This window comes from Chinchilla lanigera, unplaced genomic scaffold, assembly GCF_000276665.1.
Source record: "Chinchilla lanigera isolate Chin_1 unplaced genomic scaffold, ChiLan1.0 scaffold00013, whole genome shotgun sequence".
NCBI classification, from domain to species: Eukaryota; Metazoa; Chordata; class Mammalia; order Rodentia; family Chinchillidae; genus Chinchilla; species Chinchilla lanigera.
In genome coordinates, this window is record NW_004955414.1 from 21,674,591 (window position 1) to 21,683,613 (window position 9,023).

Sequence of the window (9,023 nt, forward strand, 5' to 3'; positions counted from 1 at the left end):
ACACCATATTGTCTCACCAGTGTGAGAAACTGAAAGAGTAAATAAGATCCAGAATGTACAATAGTTAATGAGAATAGGGAAGAAACTGTTCAAAAGAAAAGAGAAACTGTGATTGAGTAAAGGGGAAAGGAAAGAAGGGAAAAAGGAAAAGATATATATATATATATATACACAAGATAGTTAAGATAGTTATACACCTAGTTTCTTAGTTCATTGCAAAGAAAGTTTTGTGCTAATATTGTTTGGATAATATTTCATGCCTCTATCCTGTACTCTGAATACTGAATATTATGATGATAACCATACCCAATGTATTAATTATTGTTACTCTCCTACTAGCCTTTTTTGAAACTCTATTTTATTGATATTTTTTTCTATATGAAATAAAAAAAATCAAAATAATATCTCACCCAATTCTCATCAGAGAATCTGAGTTTTCTTATCATTAGTCATTGCAGTTATCATCCATTTTTATACAGTCCCCAGTTAACAATGTCCTTGCTTCTTTCATCAACATGGACTCTATTACAATTAAAATTCTTGGCAAGCAGCACTCCTTTTCCATTACTCTTTTAACCCACTAAAATTTGACACTTATAAAATAAATGCTCCTCTTATGGTTACGATAACATTTTACATGGAATTTAAGCTGCCAGATTCTTTCACAGCTTTAAAACTGATCCTATTTCTAGGGAATCTGGACTAGGTGTAGGCTAAGCGTTCAACTATGAAAATAACTCATGACTCAACTCATTGAAAAATTGATGGATAGTGTCTTTATTGATTCTGGGGCTAACTGGGCATAAACACAAAATGGGAATGATACCATCATGGAATGATGGGGGGTACCAGTGAAGAGATGGAGAATTATACATCCTGTTCTCCTGCTGTGTCCCCATCTACGCCTCACTTGTGAGTGAATTGAATATTTACGTACATTTGCAGATGAGCTGACTTCACAATTTCAGTGTCCGTCACTGTTCTAATACCTACTCATATCCTCCCAGTCTTATAACTCTCTTTCCACGTTAGATTTCTAGGGTTTTTTTATGGCATCAAGATCCCTGTCCTCTTGCTCTTCACATTACTTGTTCCTAACTCAGCATGCTGATTATTTTAATATTTACAAAATGTTACATAATTTTAATGGGTCTGATCATCTGATTGTAATTATTCAATCTTAATCAGACTCTCAAATATCAATATTTTATACTCTGGTTCCTCTTCAGATTAAATCTTTTGCCTTTTCAAATATCAATATTTTTTGTTTACGATTAATTTGGAGTCACTATTTTCCAAAAGAAGAATAGCTCTTATTCTGTATTTAATTTACAAATACAACCAGCAACGTTTCCCACTTGTCACAGAGAAAAACATAAGATAAAATACTTCAATTTTTGAGAAAAAATTGCCAACCTTAAATTGTTGTTAAAAAAGAATTGTGAAATATTTTATCTCCAGCAAGACTGCCCCTACTCTCCATTCTTGATGCCAGCCTCTTTTGTGTTTAGGGAGTCCTGCATTTTGCTCTTAGCAAGACTGGTACCTCATCCAACTAAACATCATCCACTTCAGGAGTCAGAGGAGTCCATCAGCTTCTTCAGAAATCATAGTTTGTTGTCAAAAAATTATTCTTCTTTTCACTTTACCTTTTTCCTTTAACAGAAACTAGGTTATGCCCTGAACATATTGCATTCTGTACAACCCAATGAAATTTGCTTTTATGAATTTCCTTCCTCAGGGACTACAGACTGTGAAAGTAGAATGTATCTGGGCATTTTACTTCCTTCTGCTTTTAGATCTGTGTTTTTCCTCCCACTGTGAAAACTCAGGCCCCTTTGAAACATAAGCTGTCAGCTTATCCTACATTACCAATCGTGTTCTCTTTTCTTTATCTAGCCATAGATTTAGTCACTTTTCTTTATCTAGCCATAGATTTACTACCTTGGTTGTATGTAGTTATCTTTTTTCGTGTCCCTCTCTTTGTCACTCCTTTCATAATTTTTACCACCATTAATTCATATCAATAATCAGACAGGATCTTTCATTTTACTTCTTGACCTCCTCATTTCCCATGGTCTTTTTCTTGACCCCTCCTCAGCCCTTCACAATATTGTTAATAATACACTAGGATAATAGCATTACCTTCAGAATTTTGTTTTCAAGACTCCAGTCCCTTCCATGTAGGTCAAGTTTTCCAAGTTTATTTTTCTCAGCATCTTTTAGCTCAACAATTCTTTGACATCACAAGCTTTTTGTATTCCAACAGTGTCAACACATTTTTTTAAAATTTTTATTTATTTTTTTTGCCTATCACCCTTTTACCTCTTCACAGATTATAAAATGTTTCCATTGCTAAAATCACTTGCTTGTGTTTAGCCTGCACTTCTTTGCTCTCTTCCTCACAGGTCCTGATATAGCAAAGGTGCAATTGTAGTTGAACTCGTTTCTGTCTGTTCTGCACCTCCACCTGAACAACTAGCCATAACTTCTAAGAAAGGCGAAACCATGACCTCTGATTTTGAATTTAACCGCAGTTCTCAGGTGAGTTCTTAGAACACTCAGGAATCGTGACATATTTCTATCCACACTGCTACTCTATGAGATATTGTGCTGTCTCTTTTTGATCTTCCAACACTTCTGCCTCCAAATCAGAAGATGGTCTTTCTCTTTCATAAGAAAACAGAACAAGTCCAAACAGAATCTGCTCATTTTCCCAGTACCGAAAACAGCATCCACTGAATTGGTGTCCATTCACCGCATTCTCATGGAAGGCTTATTCATCTGCTTCTGAACGGAGTCATATTTACTGCCTCTCAAACAAAAGCTGTTCCAGCAATTACATCCCCGCTCCTGTCTAACTGACATTCCCTCCTCCGGTGACGCTTCCCGCTGTGCTCACTTTCACCATCACGATTGCAGCTGGGATATCTTTAGCTGCCACTGATGGAGCTCTTCATTTGTCTGTGCTTCTCTCTTGCCTACACAATCCCTATTGTCTATGGAATAACCACATTGTCTTTCAAACTTTTGAAACTATAAGGAAATCTTTGAAATTAGAAATAACCCTCCATGGCTTCCTTCTATATATAAACAATAAAATCAGAGTGCTGTAGCATGATGGTCAGGGCCCTGTGATGTACCCTTTCATCATGGACACTGGTGCTAGTCACAGTGGCTAAGGTAGCACTTGGCTGCAGTTCACTGCTTCTGCTTTATCATCCCGCTCTCGACCATTCTTGATCCTTTTCTCAAGATCCCACTGACGCTGCATTCCTGAGCATGTCACTCTTCTCTTTGCATGATGGACTTTGCTGCCCCCGGGCAGTTCTATGCCCCACTGTCCTCCGTATCACTCACTCCCTATTTTTAATGTTAAGCATGGGAAAAATTCAGGGCTCTGAAATTTCCATTTTAGTCATATTAAACTACACATCCTTTAAAAAATATCAGACTCTTGCTATCTTTCACAGGCTGCTCTGGAACTCCTAGGTTCAAGGAATCCTCCTGTCCCAGCTTCCCAGGTAGCTGTGAATACAGGTGTGTGTCACCACTCCTGGATCTACATAGCATGTTTTAAAACAAACTTTGTTTCTAAATATCTTGATTATGGATTATAAAAAGGATTCATATTCTTGGCTACATATCAGGGATATTGAGGAGTTTAATGATCTTGATACCCAGGCTCCACCAGCTCAGTCACAATGTGCAGACTGGACGCTAGAAACTTATGTTCTTTAGAGCTTGTGGGGTTATTTCCCTGTGTGGCCATGTTGAGAATAACTAACCTAAGAGCTAAATTAGAAACTGCAATTGTAAGGGTGATGAAACTAGGTCCTCCTTTCTCTTCTTCTACTTCTTTTTGTCCCTTTGCTCCTCACCCCTCTTCATTGCTCTTTGTTCAGTAGGCTAATTAACTTAAGAACAAATAGTGGCAATACAGTTTAATAAATGTTATAACTGAGACATAAAAGAATTCATAGAGCAGGAAGGAACCCTTTTTTTGTACCAGGGCAGGGAAAATTTTAGAGAAGTAAAATTTGCCTTTACCTGAAACAATGACAAGATTTACTCAAGTGGAAAAGAGAAAGATTCATTCAAGAGGAAAGCATTCTGCATAGAGGGGAAAAGGTAAAAAGACACACTGTCAGTAAATGTAGCTACATTTAGGGAACAATGAGAAATTCAGTGTGACCTTTTTGTTAAGTATATGGAGTGCTGGGAACAAGGACAGAAGTGGACTACTGACAGCCTCTTTTGTCTAGAACACTTACCATATTCCTCTCTCTCTCTCTTTTTTTTTGACAAACTCATGTTCAGCTCACCCATATCTTTGCTTTTATTCTCTTGGTCCCATCATGGCTTTGCCTATATCTGTGCTTCTCCTTGACACTTAAACAACATTTCCTTCTTCTCATTAACTGGTGTTTAGTAAGTACTCACTATGTGGATGGATTTTAAACTTACTCCACTTTGTCATATGTGAAAATATTTTTGCTTTCTTTCTTTTTTTTTTTTTTTTTTCAGTACTGGAGATTGAACCCAGGATTTTTGCAGAGTTACATTTCCACCCTTTATTAAACATTTTTTTTTAAAAAATTTCAAGACAGGGTCTAGTTGAATTGCTAAGTTGCCTGGGCTAGCTTCATGCGATCCTAAATTTCTGGATTCTTGCATGGTTCATTCCCTCACCTTTTACAGTGTCCTGTACACTTGTTCAGCTTTCAGAACCAAGACAGTGATTCCAGCTGTCAGTGGGTAGATACGCTGGGTAGCTCGGGAACAAATGCAAGTGAAATAGAATCAGTGAGGGCCACGGAGAAAAGGCACTTATGGAAAACAATCTGACAGAAAGATGGGGATGTGGGGGAAAATGTTTTAATTATTTAAATTGTAACTTACCTGGAAATGTCCCACTTTAGTCTTACCAAACTCTTCTTTTTCTGGTCATTAGAGCTTTTCCATTCGTAAGTCACTCTGTAATTCTGTTTCTTTCATGCTTCATGGAACACTGTTTCTTATTTTCGCCTGGGATGGGAAGAAAAGTGCATTGAGAGAAGCTTACTGCCCACCCTGGCTCTTCCTATGTTTCTTTCTTGCAAAACAACACATATATGTGCTCTTATTACAGTTGGTTCAGCACTCATAGTATTTAAAGGAAGCTTTGAACTCTAGGACTTTGTCTTTCAAGAATTTGGTGTATCCGTGACTCCCCTGAGGTCAAGGGTAGAAGGAGGTAAAAGTAGTTCATTAGGGAATCCCATTGGGCTGTTTATCCCAAGGGCAACATGACTTGAAAAGCAAGTCCCCGAGGAAAGGGGATCACTTTGATCATTCCCAGGTTTCACAGAATAGTACGTCTTTTCATGCTTGTGCAGTTGCAACTCTTCTCACTCTTGTCAAATAAGAACGGTGTTCCAGTGACATTTTTATCTTGTAAAGAAAGATTTCTTTAATAATCTGGATTTCACAATTCCACTTTCTCCCTCTTTTGTTAGGCATATAGTTCTATATTTTGCGATGGTGCAGAATGGTTGTAATTCTTTGTGATAACCTATCTGGTATTTAGAAAATTTTGTGTCTTGTGTTAATGTGTATTCTACTATTGGACAGTGGTTCTATCCTTCTTAAACACAATATTACCTTAAGCTTTTCTTAATTGTGAAATTTCATGCATAATATACTGAATAGCTATAAAATATAAGTAACATCCCTACTGCCATATGGATGAGCAATAAAGCCAGGGAGATAGCTCAATGACACAAGCGCCTGCCTGGAAAGTGCAAGGTCCTGAATTCAATTCCCGATACCAAAAAAAATAGATAAGCAATAAAAATAATTTGTGATGTATGTAACAGTTGTATATATAATCAATATAATGGGTGCATAAACACACCTATTTGTTTAATACATATGTGTAATAAAGACAAATAATATGGCATTCAATAAGTAATCCTCAATCATGAAAAGAACAGAAATTTAATAAAGAAGTCAAAAATTAACCTCTGAAAGTAGGACAACTGCAAATACAAACAGAAGTTAATAATATGGGGGCCTTACATAGGATATGTTCCATGGCCATCAGTGACGTAACATATTTTGATAAAGTCCTGAACAAATCAAGGCAGTAAGAATTTTCAGCTTACTGACAGTTTTATGGAAAATTCCATCACTGTGAGATCTGTACATGACAGTATGCACGACCATCCAGGAATGTTACTTCCTCTGTCGCTCTGTGTGGAATGTGCTTTCCTATCTCACCAAGGTGACACCGGACCACATCTTGCTTTGAACAGTGATATATTTTCAGAGGTGATGCAGCATAGGCTTTGAATACATGTACGTGGCTGTGTTTGGCGTCATGTCCACAAGGCTGCTGTTGCCCTTCAGTTTTGGCTCCAGAGTTAAAAGACTTGGTGTGAACAGGAATTCACTCCAAGTGCTGGAGAGAACTCAGACAACCAGATCCCCCCACCTCGTGTACCATGGGGAACTACCGCAGCTAATCCCAGCCTAGGGCCAGCCAAACTAAATCAGGACTGACACAAAAAGTTTGCAATTATTATCTATGTTAGTTTCCTATTGCTGCTATTAAAAAGTATCAGAACTTTCCTAAAATAACACACACTGATCCTCTTGCAAGTGTGAGAGTCAGAAGACCAGAACAGTTAAATCTGGAGTACAGTCAGGGTGTTGGCGAGGCTGTGTGTCCTCTGGAGGATCTAGAGGGAAAACTGCTTCCTTGACTTTTCCAGATCCTGGGTGCCATCTTCATTTCTGGAGTTTAGGCTTCAGTGTGTCTTCAAAGCCACATAAACCTGGTCAGGTCTTCCTCAGCCCGTCATTTCTCTGGTTGTCTCTTTTCTGCCTCTCTCTCACTCCAAGAACATGTCTGATTATGGTGGATCTATCTGGACCATCCAGAATAATCTTGTCCTCTTAAAATCCTTAACCTTTTTGTCACCTGAAACCTCAATACATCTTACTACGTAACCTAACATATTCATAGGTCCCAGAAATTAGGGTCTTTCTTGGTTGTTTTTTGGGAGTGGTGGTTAGAGGTAGAGGAATTTTACTCTGTGTTTGACAAAAATCACTGCGTTCTGTGATGCTTTGTTTGCAACAATATCATGACAAAAGACATCAAAGCCAAACTACTTGTATTTTTAAAGTTTTGACCTAGATGGTGACCAAAATATTTTCCAGACACTTGAATATCCCCAATGGATTTAGGGTAAATTCTCACTGTGCAGAACTGTAGCATCTCTGCCTTCTGCTCAGTAAATGTCAAGAGGGAAAATTCTCTTTGTCACCTGAGAATCAAGCCAGGTAAATTTAGCATATATATCCTTCTGATGTACTTTTTTGCTTTAAAATTGTGGACTGAACTATTAAAATATATTGTCTTGCTTTGTGTGTATGTTTAAATGTAGAAGGTGTACTTTGAAACCTTTTTCATACAGAATTTTGAGTATAACATAACTCTGTATTTAACCATATAATCTTCTTCATATACTACAATCTCTTTTCAGTTTCACCTTTAATTGTGATTCTCAAAAATAAAGTTGTAAAGGACACTTTTTACATACACTTAATTTATCCACCGTGATGCATGTTTTGTGACAATAAATGAGTCACAGGTGTGCCAAGCTCTGAACTTCCTCAGTTCCCATGATAGCTGTGGGTGAGGGTAGAGTGGAGTTAGAGAAGCTGATTGTCCAATTACAAGATCTTTCTTTCTACACCAGCATGAAATAATTTTTCTTTGATATTTCAAGATATTACACTGTTGGAATATCCTTCAATATCATATAATAAGGAAATGGAATTGGTTTGCTCAAGGTTAATATGCACCCATGCTCATTACATATTGGTAAATTTCCACAATATAAGTGATTTTACACCCTCGTGCACAGCGTGGGAAGCCCTGTTTCCCCACATTCTTGCAGGGGCTCAGTGAGGTTCATATCCATTATTCTGATGTATGTGAAATTATTACACTGTTGAATACATTTGAGTTTTTCTGCTAAATTTAGTAACTAATGGAGTGAACTTTATTTCCATATATTTTTGCCTATTTCCCTAGTGGACCATTAATCTTTTTTAAAAAATTGATTTAGAGTTATTTTTATTTTAGGCTGAAAATAGCTTGCTAGGTACATATGCTTGAATAATTTTCTGCTAACATATTTACTTTGACTGCTATTATTTCATGTCCTGGAATCATATCTTAATTTTTCTTTTTTCATTTTAAAGAGAAAAGAACAAAAACAAAATAATAAAGACAAAAGCAAAAAGCAATACAGAACAATAAAAATGATACAGAGTTTTTAAACAAGATGATAGGAAATTAACAGCGGTTGTTGTATTACATATTGTTATCTTCAAAGTAGTTGATCGGATTACCAGATATAGGCATGTAAGACTGATCAAACAATTAAACATTAACTGTTCCTTTCAATAAATCAGTAGAAATTAGTAGTACAATTATCTTAGCTATCTTGTGAGTGTGTGTACATACATATACACACATATATTTTCCCCTTCCTTCTTTTTTTCTTTTTTCCTTTCCTTCATCCTAGTTGTTCCTCCCAATTTGAGCATTTTTTTTCCCTTTCACAATATCTATTGTACCTTTCAGATTTATTTACTTTTTCAGGTTCTTACACTAGGGAGACAAGATGATGTTCACACATGTGATTCTGATTTATTTCACTTATGAGTATGGTCTCAAGTTGCATCCATTTACCAAAAGCCTCGAGTTTGTCCTTCTTTATAGCTGAGTAGTACTCCACTGTGTAAAAATAGCACATCTTGTTTTATCCATTCCTTGGGTGATGGACGTTTGAGTTGTTTCCAAGATTTAGGTATTATAAATTGTGCTGCTATAAATATGGGTGCACATATATGACTGTGGTATGATGCTTTCAGTTCTTCTGGAAAAATACCCAGAAGGAAAATAGCTGGGTTGAATGGGACCTCTAATCCTAGTTTTTTGAGGATTCTCCACACTGATTTCCACA